The following is a 16,157-nucleotide window of genomic DNA, read 5'->3' on the forward strand; positions in this document are numbered from 1 at the left end:
GTATTTTCATGAATATGGTACCCTATCCACTAGATATTAGTATGTTGAATAATTATTTTCGTACTCCAATCCGGACGAAAGGCCCCTTTTCTTTTGGCGGGTATCGCCATGTGGCTTAATCCCGGATCACTCCTTAAGGAATATGACATAATAATATAGCGTACATCAGAAAAGAGAGTACCCCCCCCCCTCTTTATTATAAGATAGACCCCTGCGTCCTTTCTTAAGAGATTGAGCAATCTTTACTCGACAACTCAAAGCTGACCGGTACAACCCACGTGCTTGCCTACTTGTCACGGCCTATTTGTATTGAGCTACAATATCTTCTTGAAATTGCGCTTAGTCTTGCTACCTCTTTAGTTACTGCCCCCTAAAGGTCAATGCTTGCTGCAGACCGATGAATGTGGATTATCCAGTATTGAGCAGCGGTCTAGCATCCTTACACCTTCTACTAGTCTAACCCACACTGGGACTGAGAGTGGAGTCATTCCCGTTTGAATGAAAAAGGTATGAAGTATCTCGGTGTCGGCTCTGCTTGTTGGCAGAGGATGAAAAGATTTGTTCCTTTCTACCCCTGTGATTATGGCTCGGCCGCCCGGTCTAGTACGAAAGCACCCCGGTTCAATACCCAGGAGTATAAGAGAGAACTCCTCTTTCTCATAAGTTGTGCCTCTTTTGATCTACTACCATAGCTGTCGGAAATCGCGAATTTTATTTCTTTTCCCTAAGAGACTTTATTTGCTTTTTTAAATTTCCTCAGTTCGGATTCTTATCTGCTGTGGGAGATGTATTCCGGTGCGATGTCTCCGGTTTAGACACCAGGCGCCAACCTTCCTAAAACGTTGTCTTTATTTAGGTGAAGGCAAATAGGTCAGCGCACTAGCCAAAGACTTCCAGTCAATTTAATAATGAAAGACTGATTCTTGATCTTCGAGCGCTTTGGTGTGCTTGCTTGGCTTCGGATCTTCAAATGCTTAACCAAAGATAGGTGCATCGCGGTATACTTTTATCTTTTCTTCGGTGGGTCATGATTCCTAAGTCGGGGTGCTTATAAACCTCTCTTCACTTTCTGGCGGGCATGCCTTGCAAGTCTCATATGGTGGCGATTTTGATAAGTATTTTTGATATGCCACTTGGATCTCACTCTCCTAAAGTGCTATCCTAAGTGCGTACTAGTTCATCACCGACGGGTGATTTATGATCACGTAAAAAAAATCTCGTTCTATTTGTTTTTTTTTCAATTAGTTAGTAAGTAAGTTCTCTTAGTCCCGAAGAGAGAAAAGTTGAAATACGCCTCTATTTTAAAATAAAGGAATTGAACCAGATTGTGGTAGGTAGGTGCGCGAATAATATAGAAATTGAGCACAGTTTCCAATGTGAGAGGAATTCGCCCTGAGGCCTCATGAGAGCCTTAAAACAAATTGGTTTTTTTTATGACTGAATTTATCATCTCTTTCCTCAAACGAAGGATTCCCCTTAGCTATTCTATCCTACGTTTTCCCTTTCATCAGTGCATTTAGTCCTTATAATTTACCTAAAATGTACGTCAACTGCACCTCAAGTGACAGGAGTGAAGTCCTAACATGGTAGCCGTACTAGAAGGTGTGGCTGGATCACCTCCTTTTTAGGGAGATCTAATACTTGTTGGAAGTCTTCTCTTTACCTATCTTTGCTATCGATCGACCCATCTCGAAAACACTAGGATCCGGATCTGTCTTATTGACCGGCTTTGGTCGAGCAACCGCTACATTTCTTAAAGGGCTACTGCCTACATAACCCCTCTCCTTCTTTTCAAGGAAGTGAGTCTCACACCCTATGTAGTTGTTCACTCCAGCCCTGAAGTAGTCTGTGAGCCCATTTTAACGTGGACCCTCCGTTATACAATAGAAAGAAAGTGGTGTAGAGATCCATCAACTAAGTACCATCACCAGCGCACTGCCCTCCCCGTCCCTCAGGACCGATCATAACAGACAAACCGCATATGATTCAGCTCTATCTAGGGCCTCGAAATGGAACATCCATAAAGAACGAGTTTTTCTCTCTCATAAGATGCTTATAGAGGAAGGAGCTGCTTGTACTTTCCCCCAATAATTAGTCTAATTTTTTCTGTAAAACATTTATTCTATACTCCCCGGCCACGGGCTGTAGTATGTAGTCCCGAATGAGCCTCCTTTGATGGCTAGTCTAGAAGGGGTCGGGGTCCAATTCGCCCATTCTATTTAGAATGTCGTTCTTCAGATTTACAATTTTATCTATTTCATTATTGGAAACAGAGAAATTTGTCTGACCCATGTGGTGCAGAAGTAACCTCCGCTTTATGACACCCCTCACATAATCCATATCTAGTTCTGGAAGATCCGGTTCTGGAAGGACTGCCTCCACTACATTAGGGGGCGCGTTTTGGGGGTTTGGCTGGGAGAACTCTTCGTTATTTTCATAACTACTATTATCTGCAAATAGTCCTACACCGAAGGATGTCCAACCGGGGCCTCCAGTGCTACCCCCCAGGTTTCCTTCAAACCCAAACATCCCCCCCTCGATGCATGAAGAAATAAAGCGACAGCCCTTTGAAGTTCATCAATAAAGAGGTATCCAAGCGATACTCCTACTTTTAATAGAATTAGATAAATAAAAAAGCATATAGTTATATACGCCTTGGGTGATATTTTCTTTAAGAGGGGAAATCATCGCAACATTCTTTGCTTCCAAAAAGGAAGAAAAAAAAGACTTGTAAATCAACAAGTATAACCAACACTATCACCAAAAATATGGAGCCGAGAAAGAACAAAAAGGATATTTATGATATTCGGAAAGATTTATGTTCATTCGCTCTGCTGGCAGAGCGGTATATCAAAAAAAGAAGCGACTACCTTACTTAACCAATTATGCTTATTCTTATTCTATCTTAGAAGAAGTAGAATGTTTCTTTGCATTTCTTGATCGCTCACTTGTTTTCGCTTTCATGCAGAAGGTTCCTCTGCTTCTTGAGCAACTAGTTCGAGTGCAGGAGAATTGGGACCCTGCGGTGGTTGAACCTGAGAGGGCAAAGGAAGGGCATCAGGACCCTACGGGAGCGCCCCGTATCTCCTGCTCAAATTTTTTTGTAAAGGACCCAAGAAAGGCATTACAGCTTCCAAGAATTCTTGCATTGTTTATCTTATATATTCGACTAATCCTCCTCTTCCAGATCTATTGATCAAAGAACGTGATCCTATAGCGCTATCGGTCATTAACAAATGCATTTTTAATTTTTTTCGATCTTGTACCTTAGTACACTGAACACCAACCCAATCTCGACGAAAAAAGGAAAAGTAAGTACATCCTTAACGGCCTCTATTCTTGACGTGAACGGACGCTTTGTCATTAGAGTTCAAAATTACGAAAAAGGTTTTTTTTTTCTCCTCTCTTCGGTAAGCTGTCCAACTACGATGGGTTAAGCATAGTGACCTCAATCAAAACTCTACAGTCCACATCTTTCTATATATAGATATAGCAATTTCATCGTCCTTTTTGTTTGTTTTGGAGGCAGATGTAAAGAGAAGAACTACAAGAAAGCAAAAGCCTAGTATTGGAAAATCCAATCAATCTCTAGGATGCTTTTCAACTTAGTTGACATGGAAGAACCGCTACGACCCGGAGGCACCCTCCGCCGCCGTTATAATGGGAATGCATCTGCCCTAATGGAAATTAGAGACCTTATCTCTTCACTTGCTACTTTCTTTGCTGCTTTCAGGGTATTTGGAAATAGATTTATAGGTTAAAAAAGTCATATATTTTGATCTTATTTTCCCTATTCACTATGTTATAGGGCAAGATCCCTTATCTATTGGATGTGGGAACCTTATACAAAAATACTTTCTATGCAATGCTTCCTTCAATACTGAAACTGGACCTTTATGGTCCTAGGCTTACTAGCATTGTATTGATCTACTTCCAAGTGTTGTCCTTTCTTTCCTCATTGCCACCTTACCTGCCCAAGAAGTGCACCCTTGACTCATACTCATTACTCTATTTCCTTTCGATCGGGCATAAGCCTAATCTCTTCTCATGGTACTGGGAAGAAAATAAATACGACAACAACTAAGTCAGAAAAAATTGATTCTTAAATTTACCCTCCTTTAGCTATGACAGGAACGAAAAATGAGATGTTGCTTAAAACTTCCTAGCAGTTAAATCTAAGGATGCTTGCAGCTCAACTATATTAATATCCTCAAGCCATAAGGCGTAGGGCCTTGTATTCGAATAGAAACATCAATCTTTCATCTAAAGCGGTAACTCTGTCCTCGACTTCCTCCCGGGTAAGATGAAGAACAACCAGATACTAGAATTGGAGTAAAATCAATGGGTGTTGGATGATCAGCCTAGGCTTTTTCTTTTTGTTTTTGTTCTACGTCTCATGACGGGAGTGCTAGACCCATAAAATGCATTCTTTAGTCTAGCATTGAGAAATATTTACCAATTTCTTCATATGTTATTTCATATTCATACGCCCTCTAACTTGAACTTCCTGACTTCCCAGGGTTTCCACTGCCTAACTAGACTTCTCTTTCATCGGAAGTAAGGGCTAAGAGTTATTATGAGTTAACTCTGGCTTATCTACTAAAGGTTGTAACTTTGAACTCAACTATAAAGGAAAGGAAGTGACTTAAGGGTAGGAACATCAGAGCGGAGGAAGGCAAAGAATCTATGACTGCTTAAATTGAATCCCTTGGGACTTGAACTGAATCTTAGTCTACATAGAATCTACGAGTGTTTGAATTGAATCCCTTATCTTACCTTATCTTAAGCTGGACGGGATTCCAAAGTCAAATGACTGATCTCCCGACTCTTTACGGCTCTCAATCTCAATACTAGCTGGGGTTCAAACAGCCTTAACTCTGAAGGAGAAGATTCTCTAGTCTATTTCCCAGTGCAGAATATAGGGCATTTGAATAGAATCCCTGCCTTTGATTACCTAGATTGGATTGCAACTACGTCATATAAAAAAGAATCCCCGAAAACAGAGGAATCCTCGGCTCTTCTCAACTCTCTCACTAAGGGCTTCTATTCCAATAAGCCTACTTATACATTCTATCTGAGCCTAACTTCCAAAGCCAACTCATTCTCAGGGACGAGTTAACAAGAAAGGATAGGAAAGAATAAAGAGTGCTTGCAAGTCGGAGAGCAGAGAATGCTTAGATGCGCCGAATCAATTGCTTGCCGAATCACCAGTTATCGAAGACGAGCTAACTCTCATATTGCTAGTTCATTCCAATAGAATAGAAGTGAGTAACCTAGAAAACGAACCCGTAAAGCAAGTGAAATGATCTGTAAGCGAGGTTAGCCTTTTCTTTATGATCATAAACTCCACAGATCTACTCCCATGGCAAATTTTACGTTCTCTCTGAGATACTTTTAGCCCCTCTCTATAAAAAAGCCCTTTCATCTTTTCATATATTTATTATAATGAAAAAATAGGAAAGGTCTGCTTTAGCCTCTGCCGATCGCTACTGTTCCCGTGACCATCAACTGGATCTTTCGCTGTATCAATTTGGCCTTCAACTTGCTTTAATGGACAATTATCATCCTTAAGGCCATATTTGCCTTTGCCACAATTAAAAGAGATCATATGAAGGCTCTCATACTCAATTTTCCACAAAGTGCGATTTAAACATAGATAAACTTAAAGATGCTTAGTAAGATCAACTTCTGCACACAATAAAATAGAACGATCGCCCTCAGCATCAGAGGTAGTATAATCAATCTTTAGCACCTTTCCAATTTCTTTCCCTTTAGAAGCCGAGCATGATGTACGTTTGTTTCTTTTTGGTGGCCCTTAATGTTTTATTTTTCTCCTTTATTCGTTCATCAAAGACATACTCTGCAAACCTCTTTCCCCTGTCATGTCAGCATAAAAAAGTATTATCCAATTGGGGAACCTTCATTCCCCCTATAACACCCCGAAAAATTTTGAAGTAATTAAGTGGTAAGCCCGATAAATTTTTACAAAGAAAATAATGTTTCATGGTGCCGAATTGGTTTTACGTGTTGAGTATTATAGGTTTGAACAATGCACCGGAAAGTAAAGGAAACTTTTTGGCGAAAAAGTGCATTTATGCGGTCCACTATGCGATTGCAGAATCAGTCTGCGGACCGCATAATGATCGTAGAGTGAGGCAGTTAATTGGGTCATTTATGTGGTCGACTATGCGACTGCATAACTGTTATGCGGTGTACTATGCGACCGCAGAACAATTACGCAGACCGCATAGTGACCGCAGACTCACGTAGATTTTTGGTCATTTTGGACACCAATTATGCGACCGATATGAGGTCCACATAACCATTATGCGGTCGCATATGCGACAGCAGAACCTGTTCCGGAGCTTTATTTTTGGGTTTTTAAAACCCAACCCTATTTCGTTAAATACACTCTTCGGCACGTTTTTGAGCCATAATCTGATATTTTAGAGTGAGAGAGAGTACCCTAGAGTGAGAAGGTGTTCTTCAATTATTGTTCTTCAATTCTTGCTCAATTTTTGGAAGATTAAGAAGGGAAGCTCACTAGGTCTTCATCCTATAGACTTGAACTTCTATACCCTACACCCTAATTTAGAAATTATCTGAAAATGGGTAATTACCAAGATAATGTTTGGACATGAGAGTTGTTTATTTTACATGCATATGATATCATGGGGTGTAGGATGATTGTTGAACTAAGCATGGTAAAGATTGGGTTGTGGGATGGTGGAATCCTCCATAAAAGGACTTTGAAACCTTAATGCACACCTAGGGTTTGATAAAATGCTCAAATGAGCTAGAACCATAACCATGTTCCTAATTTTGGTTCAATTTGTAATATTTCTAAAATATATAGAAGTTGCTAAGAATTCCAGAACGTTTTAGAGTTTAAGGAACCTCAATTGAGGTATGTTGGCTAAACTCTTCTTTAAGAATTGGAATTCCCAATATCCTTGTAAGTTCTGAGATGTTGATTATAAATGGAGTATTCCGAAAAGTTTTGTGATGAAGATATATGCTCAATTCGTGTTTCAAATGCTCTTATCATATTGCATTATAAATTGAGGATTTTTCCCAATCTATGGATTATGTATCCACATGTTATAATTTCTAGTCGTGATTTATGTGAAAGTTATTATGCCAAGTTGTGTAAAGATTGTGATTGTGATACACCTCCACCCGCATACATTGGGGTGAGGCGGTATGACCGCTTTGTGTGGGGATTATGGTATAGAGGTTGTGATTGTGATAGACCTCCACCCGCATATATATTGGGGTGAAGCGGCATGACCGCTTGTGTAGGGATTATGTTATTGTGGGACTGCACCTCCACCCGTGTACATTGGGGTGAGGTTGTACGACCGCTTTATGTATAATTTTGGTATTGTTGTGGCACCACCATTCGTATACATTGGGGTGAGGAAGCATAGCCGCTTTGTGTTGGTATTGGTATCGTTGATGCATTTCCACCCGCATACATTAGGGTGATACGGCATAGCCTCTTTGTGTAGGTTCTTGGTACTGTGGTTATACATCCACCCGCATACATTGGGGTGAGGCGGCAGGGCCGCTTGAGTAGAGATTTGGTATTGTGCTTACACCTCCACCTGAATATATTGGGGTGAGGCGGCGGGGCCGCTTTGTATGAAAATGGTTACAGAGGATCTCATCTTAAATTCTATAAATGTTAATGACAGCTCTTGATAAGTTTGCTATGGTTTAATTAGTTATCTATATTATTCTATTGATGCAATGGTTCATCATATTCATCTTGTATTTCTGAATTATTAAATTAGTGTTTAGTTTTCATACTAGTACTATTCGACGGTACAAACGTCCCTTTTGCCGGGGGCGCTGCATCATTAAATGGATGCAGGTGGTTCCACAGCAGGAGATATTGATTAGTGATAGAAACACACCTTCTTCCTAGTTGACTTGGTGAGCACCACTTCATTTCGGGGTTATGAATCTTTTGTACTTTGTGTATTTTGTTTGGGGTATAGCTGGGGCCTTGTTGCCAGCATTATCATTGCACTTTTCTTTATTTATAGAGGCTCTGTAGGCATAGTGTTGGTTGTGTATTGGTGCCATAAAAGACAAACTATGATATGTTGTGGTTGTATTACCTGTCCATTTGAGACTTTAAAAATGGTGAAACTAATGGTAAGAAATTGGTAACTGCAGACATGACCACTTTATTATTTAATTAAGGAAAATATTCATGAATGAGTTTGGGTAGAAGGAATCTAACAGGCTTGCTCGGCCCAATTCACTTGGTTGAGCGCCGGTCGCGCTCCTCGGTGTTGGGGTGTGACAAACTTGGTATCAGAGCCTAAATTTTTAAAGTGTCCTAGGATGTCGCGGAGCCTTGTGTAGTAGAGTCCTTATTATCGATGTGTTGTCGACCACATCTATAATTATGATGCTATATGGGCATTTAGGAATAATACCCATCATTGATATTCTGAATCGTGTGATGAAACTAGTTGTGAAATTGTTCTTCCTCCAACTCGTGCGTTGAGGTTCAAGGTACGTTTAAATGCTCTTTTGGTTTATTCCAAGTAATTTTGTCATGTGACGTGACGAAGGGGTAAAGGCTTGAATATTAAACAAATGGCACATGTATCATGTTGAATGAATAGTATGACCATATGAGACAAGTATATAGTACCATGAGCATACTTTATATGAGAAGAGTGCTAGAAGTGATTACCCACCTCCAAAGAGGATTTGACGTTATAAATGAGACCCAAGCCTAACTTGTATATGTGGATAGTGTGGGGACCATGTGTATGATTCTAAGATGTAAATTTGTTACGTAGGCACGTGATATATGAAAGGCATGGCCTGGAGAGTAATGATAAATGTGTAGGTCTCTCACGAGAGACAAGAAGTTATGAAATGAGAGTTAAGTGAACCCACAATGAGAAGACCCTAGCAATATGAATGCTATAAAAATCTCAGGAATGTACGAAGTGGTGTTACACTCCAAAAAGGGTATTGACACGAGGTATTTGGATCCCAAGCCTATATGTCTGAATAAGAGTCGAGAACTTATGAGGTTAATAACATGGGGACTTAAATCTCCCTAATAGTCAATCATATACAGGAGGACTAGAGATGTGAAAATGTCTCCCTCAAATTGCTAAATTCAAAACTTGTTCAAAATGTGAATCATTCACCCCAAGTGGGGAGGGAAGGACAATGTTGAGGCTACTTAAGTGCAATAAAACGAGAGTAGGGCCATGTAGCTATGATATTTGGATATTTTGTTGAAGACGTGTAGTCTAGAAAAGTGGTAAGGGATAACGTGATTCTCTGAAAGGAAATGCAAAAGATAAACCACTAGAACAAAAATAACGTGGAAGTTTAAGAAATGTAAATTCCTCATACATGGGAATATACATGACAAGGTCAACGATACTAGAAACTAAGAGTAAGGTTTGCAAAAGGGTTTTATACTTGTTAGAGAGTCAGGGACAATGGAAGCCAAGGATGTACTACAGATCAAATGTGAAAGGCTTGCGAGTTCTTAGAATGAGTTAATCACGGATTTGCGATTTAGCTAAAGTTCCAAGTCTTCAAGAAATAAAACGAGTGGGAGAGATAAATGTGATGTTATAGTAACCCAAGAATGCATTGGGACTTGATGGATAGTCTTTTAAGAATCTTACAAGCAAGGAAGTGTTAGGTGATACACGGATGAACACACTTTCCCACGGCTATCCCAACAACTGTCGAGAGGCGAGCATGATGAATTCCCAACTAAGGGAAAATGCCACGTAACATATGGAAGAAAGCATGGTTATTCACTAACTAGGATGAATGAGGTCAGAAGAATTGGAAGAGAATGTGCATGATGGTTATCGCAAAATAGTTCCTACCAGAATAGTGGACTCACCTAGAGCACAAGTGTTAATAAAAGATATACAGGATCGACTATAATGCAGCTGACTTGACTGACATTGAATATCAACTAAAAGATATAGAGGGAGTTCATGTCTACATATTGCATTGAAAAGTGAGACTACCGGTGATGAAACAGTGGTGTGATAAACTCAATAACACAGGCATAATGATACTACGAGTTAATGGGAGGCAAACACGTGTGTGGCACAATAAGGTTGTCAACTATGAATTAACGGAAAAATGGGATGGGAGTGAATGCTCTAGTCACAAAGAAAATGTAGTACAAACATATTGTTTAGACCAAAGGGGAAATGTTTGAAATAGATTAAGAGAGGATGAACACTTGTTACGAACCAAACATGTTTAACATGATAGCTCTTAGGCTGCAATACCATGAAGTAATATTGGTGACTACAATACTAGTAATAAGGTGAGTTACTCATCGAGAATGGAATCAGGTGGACTAAGTCCTACACTTATAAGGAAAACAAGAAGTCGTCGTTGAAGAATTTAGGAGGATCTCAAGTTTCAGAAAAGTCCTTGTTCGAGCTAAATATATATATGAAGGGTGTTGATATGTGTTTTGGGAAGTATTTAGAAGTAAAGAGGGATTGTGAGAATGTTTACGAGGGAAGTAGAGTGGTTTCTTAAAATCCTATAAGACTTATAAGGAGAAAAGAGGGTGGCTAACAAAGGTATGAGAACAATGTTACTTCACATATCGAGACAATGCCATGCATGTTGATGTTATCACGGTGTGCGCGCGAGCTAATAGATGTTATTCATTTGAAACATATGGTCACATATGAAAATTGACCTAGTAATGTCTTTTGTTGATAAATTTAGAAAAACAAGTTGCAAGAACTAATAAGATTGTAACCGTATCAAGGATATTTTTGTAGAACTCAATTCGTAGGTCATATGAAATAGAAATCTAATATAGATGTTCCACTGATGATGAAATATGGCAAGATGATCATGTATGCCTCTAGGCAACTCAAGAATCATGAGAAAAACAATCCAACACATGACTTAGGACTTGCGGTTGTGATTTTTACATTAAAGGTTTGGTGTCATTAATTGTATGGGGTCCAGGTGGACATGTTCACGGACCAAAAGATTCTTCAATATATTTGCAAATAGAAGAAATTGAATCGAACATAGAGAAGATGGCATGAGTTACGTAAGGATTACAATATCAATATTCTATACAATCCGGGGAAGCCAATGTTGTGGCGGATGCTCTTACCCGGAAATCCATGGGTAGTTTGGCTCACTTGGAGGCATGTCAAAGGCTGTTGGCCAAGGAAGTTCATCGATTTGCTAGTTTGGGAGTTTGTATTGCGAACTCTATTGAAGAAGGGGTAATTGTACAAAATAGAGCTGAATCATCACCTGTTGTGGAAGTCAAAGAGAAGTAATACAACGATCCATTCTTTTGGTACAACTGAAGGAGGGGATTCAAAAACATAAAACTATGGGTTTTCTCATGGCATGGATGATGGTACACTATGGTACCAAGGGCGACTATGTGTTCCAAATATGGATGGTCTCCGGGAAAGGATTATGACTGACGCTCACACATCTAGGCATTCCGTGCACCCAGGTTCTATAAAAATGTATCATGATCTTAAAAAGTCTATTGGTGGAATGATATGAAGAGGAATATAGCAGACTTTGTGGCAAGATGTCCGAATTGTCAGCAAGTGAAGGCCGAACACCAAAAGCCTGGTGAGTTGGCACAGAACATAGAAATTCCAATGTGAAAGTGGGAAATGATTAATATGGACTTTGTGGTAGGATTACCGCGCACTCCGCGCAAGTATGACTCAATTTGGGTGATTGTGGATTGACTCACGAAATCAACACACTTTTTGCCGGTTAAGTCTACCAACATAGCGGAGCAGTATGCTCAGTTGTATATCAAAGAAATAGTCAGGTTGCATGGCACCCCAGTTTCCATCATTTCTGATCAGTGAGCACAATTCACTACTAATTTTTGGAAGAAATTTCAGCAAGGTTTGGGTACTCAGGTGAATCATAGTACATCCTTTCACCCGTAGACTGACGGGCAGACAGAGCTGACTATTCAAATGCTTGAGGATATGTTGCGTGCTTGTGTGCTAGACTTTAAAGATAGCTGGGATGATTATTTACTACTTATAGAATTTGCATACAACAATAGCTATCATGCTAGCATTCAGATGGCACCGTTCGAGGCTTTATATGGTAAGAGATGTAGATCTCCCATTGGGTGGTTAAGAATTGGGGAAGCATTGTTAATAGGGCCAGACCTCGTGCATCAGGCCATGGAAAAAGTTAAAATCATTAAGGAGCGGTTGAAGACTACTAAGAGTCATCAGAAATCCTATTCGGATGTTCGTCGCGGGATTGGATTTCAAAGAAGATGATTGGGTATTCTTGAAAGTTTCCACCATGAAAGGGGTAATGCGATTTGTTAAGAAAGGGAAATTGAGTTCGAGGTATATCGGATAGTAAAAAATCATTCAGAGGATCGGTGAGGTGGCGTACAAGATTGAGCTACCACCTGAGATGTCATTGGTACACCCGGTGTTTCATGTGTCTATGTTAAAGAAAATAGTTGGAGATCCGACATTCATTATTCTATTTGAGACTATTGAGGTAAATTAGACATCGACTTATGAAGCGATTCTGGTTTCTATTATTGATCGGCAAGTCCGGAAGTTGAGAAATAAAGAAATTACATACGTGAAAGTGTTTTGGCGAAACAAACAGGTTGAAGAGGCTACTTGGGAGGCCGAGAAAGAAATGAAGAAAAAGTATCATTATTTGTTTGAATAACTATGTATTTATAAAGTTATGATCTAGGAAAATTATAAGACTTACTTTCTATGAATTTTGTATCAATTGTACAATTGGCGTTAAGGGTGTTCCTTTCTGGAAATACATTGCTTGTCAGACCACAATTTCTGTTGTTTTGTATTATGTTACGTTGTTGGATTACCTATATGTTGTTTGGCCACAATCTCTGGCAGGTAGCTATGCCTAGTTACAAAGGAAACTCTCGCAAAAGTTTTGGAAATTTAGGGAGTTAGTCAAATTTGAGGCTGCTAGTGTGTGGTATAAAAAAACAAACTAAGTTGCATAAGATGTTAATGACAGATTTTTACCCTCATTCGAACACGAATGATCCTAAGCGGGCGAGAATGTAACACCCCGAAAAATTTTGAAGTACTTAAGTGGTAAGCCCGGTAAAATTTTGCAAAGAAAATAATATTTCGTGGTGCCGAATTGGTTTTACATGTTGAGTATTATAGAAATTCTTCGCGGCGATCATGCTCGCCGCGGCTCAAACTTTTTGGTTTGAACAATGCACCGAAAAGTAAAGGAAAATGTTTGGCGGAAAAGTGCATTTCTGCGGTCCACTATGCGACCACAGAATCACTATGCGGACCGTATAATGGCCGCAGAGTGAGGCATTTAATTGGGTCAGTTAGAAGCAATAATGCAGTCGACTATGCGACCGCATAAATGTTATGCGGTATACTATGCGACCACAGAAGAGTTATGTGGACCGCATACTGACCGCAGACTCAGGCATGTTTTTTGTCATTTTAGACACCAATTATGCGACCGATATGCGGTTCGCATAACCATTATGCAGTCGCATATGCGACCACATAAACTATTCTGGAGCTTCATTTTTGCATTTTGAAAACCCGACCCTATTTCGTTAAATACACTCTTTGCGACATTTTTGAGCCATAATCTAATATTTTAGAGTGAGAGAGAGTACCCTAGAGTGAGAAGGTGTTCTTCAATTATTGTTCTTCAATTCTTGCTCATGTTTTGGAAGATTAAGAAGGGAAGCTCTGTAGGGCTTCATCCTATAGGTAAGATTCTATACCCTAAACCCTGATTTCGAAATTATCTGAAAATGGGTAATTAGCAAGATAATTTTGGGCATGAGAGTTGTTTATCTTACATGAATGTGATATCAAGGGGTGTAGGATGATTGTTGAACTAAGCATGGTAAATATTGGGTTGTGGGATTATGGAATCCTCCGTAAAAGGACTTCGAAACATTAATGCACACCTAGTGTTTGATAAAATGCTCAAATCAGCTAGAACCCTAATCATCTTCCTAATTATGGTTCAATTTGTTATATTTCTAAAATAGTTTGAAGTTTCTAAGAATTCCGGAACATTTTAGAGTTTAAGGAAGCTCAATTGAGGTATGTTGGCTAAACTCTTCTTTAAGAATTGGAATTCCTAATATCCTTGTAAGTTCTAAGATGTTGATTATAAATGGATTATTCTGATACGTTTTGAGATGAAGATATATGTTCAACTCGTGTTTCAAATGCTCTTATCATATTGCATTATAAATTAAGGATGTGTCCCAAACTATGGATTATGTATCCACATGTTATAATTTCTAGTAGTGATTTTTGTGAAAGTTATTATGCCATGTTGTGTAGAGATTGTGATTGTGCTACACCTCCACCCGCATACATTGGGGTGAGGCGGTATGACCGCTTTGTGTGGGGATTATGGTATAGAGATTGTGATTGTGATACACCTCCACCCACATATATATTGGGGTGAGGCGACATAACCGCTTTGTGTAGGGATTATGTTATTGTGGGACTGCTCCTCCACCCGCTTACATTGGGGTGAGGCGGTACGACAGCTTTATGTATAGTTTTGGTATTGTTGTGGCACCACCACCCGCATACATTGGGGTGAGGCGGCATAGACGCTTTGTGTTGGTATTGGTATCGTTGATGCATTTCCACCCGCATGCATCGGGGTGAGGCGACATAGACGCTTTGTGTAGGTTCTTGATACTGTGGTTATACGTCCTCCCGCATACATTGGGGTGAGGCGGCAGGGCCTCTTGAACAGAGTTGTAGTATTGTACATACACCTCCACCTACATACATCGGGTGAGGCAGCGGGGCCGCTTTGTGTGAACATGGTTACAGAGGATCTCATCTTAAATCCTATAAATGTTATTAATAGTTTTTAATAAGCTTTCTATGGTTAAATCGGTTATCTATATTATTCTATTGCTGCACTAGTTCATAATATTCATCTTGTATTTCTGAATTCTTAAATTAGTGTTTAGTTTTTATGCTAGTACTATTCGATGGTACTAACGTCCCTTTTGCCGGGGGCGCTGCATCTTTAAATCGATGCAGGTGGTTCCACAGCAGAAGATATTGATCAGTGATAGCAGCACACCTTCTTCCTAGCTGACTTGGTGAGCCCCACTTCATTTCGGGGTCATGAATCTTTTGTACTTTGTGTATTTCGTTTGGGGTATAGCCGGGGCCTTGTTGCCGGCATTATCATTGCACTCTTCTTTATCTATAGAGGCTCCGTAGGCATAGTGTGGATTGTGTATTGGTGCTGGGAAAGACAAACTATGATATGTTGTGGTTGTATTACTTGTCCATTTGAGACTTTAAAAATGGTGAAACTTATGGTAAGAAATTGGTAACTGCAGACATGACCACTTTATTGTTTAATTAAGGAAAACATATATTCTCTTTATTCATGAATGAGTTTGGGTAGAAGGAATCTAACAGGCTTGCTCAGTCGGTTTAACTCAGTTGAGCGCCGGTTGCGCTCCTCGGTTTGGGGCGTGATACCCCCTCCCCTCCCCCCCGTTGTATCTATTTCTTTTAGTATCCAACCTGTTCCCTTTATTCAGTCGGAAGACTTTTCTTTGGAAAAAGACTTTTTAGTCCCGTCCAAAAAGATAGGTAAAGCCTTTCTATTCAAATGAGACGCACTCCAATTGTCTCGCTGAGGTTAGCAGCAGGACATAGAGCACAAATTGAGTAGTCTTAGGAGGCGGACTTATATTCCCCGGTTACGAGTTGACGATGTTTTCACTACTCTAACATGAAAAAGTCTTTTACACTTTCGGGAAAGCGTACCGGAAGACCCAACTTTTGCTTAAAATCCCAGATTGGATGAGCAGAGTTAGGCTCAATTTCGGTTCATACTGAAAAATAGGTGAATAGTTGATAGCAGATGGGGTCAAGCTAAAGGCAGAGCTTGAATTGGATTTTCCAGTTGGAAATCCGTTAGAAAAGCTGTACCCCGACAAGCCCCACGATTCTTCTGGCAGTCTTCATCACAGGGACAAAGATCTTCCCAAGACCATAACTATAGACTCATTCTGCACCAGCCCACTAGCAAAACAAAAGGCAAGGAACTTCTTTGACTAGTATAGTATCGGGAACATGCCTAGA

Source organism: Nicotiana tabacum, chromosome 19 (genome assembly GCF_000715075.1).
Source record: "Nicotiana tabacum cultivar K326 chromosome 19, ASM71507v2, whole genome shotgun sequence".
Lineage (NCBI taxonomy): Eukaryota > Viridiplantae > Streptophyta > Magnoliopsida > Solanales > Solanaceae > Nicotiana > Nicotiana tabacum.